At 36.2% G+C, this 4,648-nt stretch overlaps 1 long non-coding RNA gene across 1 annotated transcript; it reads right to left on the minus strand.

The window, feature by feature from the left end:
• Positions 1–3,218: 3,218 nt before the first annotated feature.
• Positions 3,219–4,648, minus strand: LOC127873008 (uncharacterized). The gene is made up of 2 exons (XR_008045888.1): positions 4,362–4,648; positions 3,219–4,141 (listed from the first exon to the last, which is right to left on the minus strand). It is a non-coding gene; the product is annotated as an uncharacterized LOC127873008 (long non-coding RNA).

Consider the following 4,648-nt stretch of genomic DNA (forward strand, 5'->3'; position numbering starts at 1 on the left):
TTTCATGTTGAAAAATGATTTTGATGTTTCACTCATATGTTTTTTCTTCTATCACTTTTTAATGTTTGTTTTTCCTAAAAATATGAGGACTTTTTATACAATTAGTGTAGTTGGTATATTTTACTTTGCTGACATGAACCCTTCGAAGAACAGGGGGTATTTTGTTTTGCTGCATGTCGGTCGGTCCGTCTGTAATTTGTTTCCTAACAATTACTTGTGAATGAATTGACCAACTGGCATGATACTTCCCATGTGAAATGGCCTTTGCCAGCAAATGACCCCATTTAAAATTGGGGTCACTAGGTCAAAGGTCACTGTTACACTAAGAGTGAAAACTGTTTCCGATCAAATAACTTGTGAATGGATTCACCAATTAGCTTGATACTTCCGATGTGCATTGGCCTTTGCCAGTAGATGGCCCCTAATGAAATTGGGGTCAAGGTCACTGTCACACCAAATGTTAAATCATTACCGATCAAAAACTCATCAACTGATTCACCGATTGGCTTGAGACTTCAAATGTGCATTGGCCATGGACAGTAGATGACCCCTATCGAAATCGGGGTCACATGGCCAAGGTCACTCACAATAAGTGTCAAAATCGTTTTGATCAATAACTCATCAACGAATTGAATGATTGGCTTGAGAATTCACATGTGCATTAGCCTTGGACTGTAGATCACTAGATGACCCCTATTGAAATCGTGGTCACTAGTTCAAAGTCCTGTTTGGTGGGCATATGTCTCCGACAGTGGAGCTCTTGTTAATCGTTACTGGTAATCATTATTACAGTGACCTTAAGTAGACTTTGGAAGTCTATATTCTGCATATTATTACAAAAATTATACTGTCAAAAATCTATATATAAAAAACCCAGCTCACTCCTCTCATTTTGGTTGCAATTCATGATCTTGATGTCATTATATAGTTGCTATGTGATATACCACATATATTACTCTATACCACAAAATACAAGTGAACTTACTGTAACCATTATTCAGTTTGACACACCACATATTTGATGTTTGTATGAATTACAGTTTATTCACTTAGATTAAGAACTATGAAATGAGATTGCCTTGGCATTGCGAATATGGTGTCTGCCTTGTGACCAAAGGGTCACCAGTCTGATCCCCTCTGCAGCATTTTTGCAATCATAAGCACCAAGTACTCATTCTACCAAGGAAACTGACTCAGTGTTTCAATAAGCATTAAGAGCTAAACTAAATAAGTTTAAACTTATGTGAAATGAATACACTGAAACTTGTGTGCATTTTGAACTATTACATTTATGTGTTATGTCACAATCCATGATATTGTTGATTTGTTCGATTTGGTTTGGCAATACCTTGAACACAAGAGGGTCATGGGCTCTAAGGCGATCTTCTCAGACCGAAAGGAACTAGTCTGTTCTGAGAAATGGGAGCTGATTCATGAAGAATGGATTAAAAAGTGACTTAGAGTATAAACATGTTTGTTTTTATTTGACCTAGTGACCTGTTTGAGGTCAAATGTCCCTGTTTCAAATATCAGCCGCGAATTAATTGGGACAAATGTTCTGACAGAATTTCATTAAGATTGTCCGATAAATGCGGCTAATATTGCATCAAGTGTTCACTATAGCAGTAAAACTGTCCCGCTTCCCGGTGGCCGTGTTTTTCGACAACTGGAAGAATTTTCGAACTTGACTTAGAAATCATCAGAACAAGTATTCTAAGTTTCATTAAGATTGCACTAAAAATGTGACTTCTATAGTGTTAACAAGGTTTCACTAAAGCAATATAAGGAAAAAGATCCGCCCGGGTGGCCTTGTTTTTCGACGGACCATAGCCTTTTTTAAACGCATCCGATCGTCATTAGACTGAATCTTAAGACCAAGTTATACAAAGATTGGTCAATAAATGTTATTTTAGAGATTTAACAAGGTTTTACTCTCTCCAAGTAAATATGCTCGCCCCGCACCTCCCCTAGCGGCCATGTTTTTTTTACAGATTGTAACCCATTCCGAATTCATCATAATATGATACTTTTAAAAAATCCTACCGAATATAGTATGATTTTCTTGTGTGCAGAGATTGTATGCGAGAGCAAGGAACGAGAACTCTGCGTGTAGATTGGAAAACTGGTGGCCATGTTTTTGACCAACCTAAACAATTTTCGAACTCGTCCAATAAGTCATTGGGGCACATCTTCTGATCAAGTTTCATGAATATTGGACTAAAAATATTACTTCTAAAGTGTAAACAAGGTTTTTTCAAAAGATTGGAACCATTTTCGAACAAATTAAATATATCATTACACGGGTGCAGATCAACGAGGTTTACACACGGGCTGGACAGAATGTAAACGCACCGTTATTTTATTTTTATTTTTTTTTTAAATGCCTAAAGTTATTGAAACCCATTTGCAAACATCTATAGTACCTAAAATACAGTTTGTCTTGCAGTTTGTGTGGATATCTTAAGGTATACAAATAAATCTTTGAATTCGTCAGAAATCGGTGACAAGATGTCGCGTGCTGCATAACCGTTTACAAAATGATTTTTTTAACAATAACACAGGCTTATTAATTTAAGTAATTCTGATGTTTTAAACATTTCTATTTATGCTGTTTTCCAACCGAATTTTCTATTAAAAAAAATGGGGGGGGGGATCTACCATTTGTCCGTGATTTTTGTCTTTACAATACAAAAGGATACACCATTTATAAACTCGACCATGCGCCATGCGCCTCGACCACTAATCTCTGTGATATAACTTTAAAAAAAACTGACGAACTTACCTCTCGCGCGTGGCTTTTGTTGTTATCTGGTATTTTATCGTATCTGGTTTTTAATCAAATTAATTGATAGAAACGCATCAATTAAAGATCATGCGAATAAGTTTTGTCTGCCAAAGATTGATATGCGACGAAATCCTGGTGACTGTAGGTTACTCACGCGTCTCATCAGCTTTCGTGGACATATGATCAATCTATATCAAGAGTTGTTTATGTAATGGCAAAACTGTTTTGCAAATATCCACTGATCTTATTTTATCAATTTGCTATTTATTTTCCTTATTGGAATTACCACCCTAGAAAATGACATTTTTTTCACCTACCGGTACTCTGATGTGTGTTTAGGTGGAGAACATGGACTTTTAAAAACGTGTATGTAGATACTATGGAACTAGAAAAAAATGCCTTTAATGTCTAATGTTTTAAAATTGCAGCAGTGCATTTAACACTTTTAATACTCGATGTTTTTATTGCAATTAATGTATAAAGCCTATCAAACTATATGTACATAGTTGTTAACATAATGCACTGAAACGCTATTGAACATAATTATGCGATAGTAAGGGATTAAAATATGCAATACATTTGGAATACAATGCATACATTTTGCTTCTATACATAAAAGTTAATATCAAAATATAAGATTAAGATATATAGAACAAACATATTGCGCCACACACTATAACGGAAGCTCGATTAGTCATATTGCACGACTGATGGGAGTGCATATCACCGTTATTCTCTGCATCGTCCAAATATACTGAACAGGATGTAACCACTGAAGCATGTATCCATGTCTAAACATCTTGCGGGAAAGGTTTCCTTTTACCATCATATTTCTCGCCCCAGATTCTTGCTTATTCATCATCTCTATGCATCGTATGTGACTGATCGATCAATCGATCAAGCCTCTTGTCGACCTCACGGCATAAAAAGCTACACATAAAATATACATATAGAACAAGGCCAAAACTTGTTAAGCAACAATAGCAGATGTTTATTATCTCGTCGAACGCCGTGATTTTTGTCTTCCATAATCCATTCGCTAATTCGAATATTTCACTCAACACATTGAGCTACCGGCCACCATCTTTTGGGCACAAGTCTTTGGTAATTGTAATCCTCGCATTAGTAAATTTTCTACTTCCGCACAGCCGTTACAACACGCGCAAAATGGGCTGACTAGCACATATAGAATCGCACACAAGAATCCTATCGGAAATCCAAAAATAAATAAAATGAGAAACCAGATTATGCTCCAAAACCACCCGCACTGCGCCATGTCTGGAAATTATCGTCTGCTAGCAAACCGGAAGTTCTTTAATTTGTGGAGTCCCTTTGGGATAAGACAATTATATTTGCCTGAAAATAAAAGGCTAATTACAATGCGTATAGTGTTTCACACTTGCACCGACGTTCCGGTACTGTCCACTCAAGCATTACATGAAATGAACTGTCTTATAACAAAGCAGTACTTCAAATATGGGATTAATTGTTTATTATGATCATCTTAGATATGCTAAATGTCTGATAATTTGCCACGCCCAATCATAGTTCATTGTGATAAAAACACGATAATTACCTTCTCAAAATGTAAAAAACTGATTTCTTCGATTAAAACAGCTACACTTCCTTACATGTAACGTATAACATGCATCCACTAATGGCCACATACACATACACATATCCGTTGTAAACTTGAATTATTGTTTATTTATCGTGTCTCGACAGCGTTTGACACAGGGAAATGTAGTGCGTGTTGAGGCATAAAAAGCAGATAGAGTTAATTTCCTTGCTTCTCTTGTTGGTTGTAACACATACTTGTTTCACTACATCAACCTCCCGTTTTTATGCGGAATGTTGCGATAG

This window comes from Dreissena polymorpha, chromosome 3 (assembly GCF_020536995.1).
Source record: "Dreissena polymorpha isolate Duluth1 chromosome 3, UMN_Dpol_1.0, whole genome shotgun sequence".
Lineage (NCBI taxonomy): Eukaryota > Metazoa > Mollusca > Bivalvia > Myida > Dreissenidae > Dreissena > Dreissena polymorpha.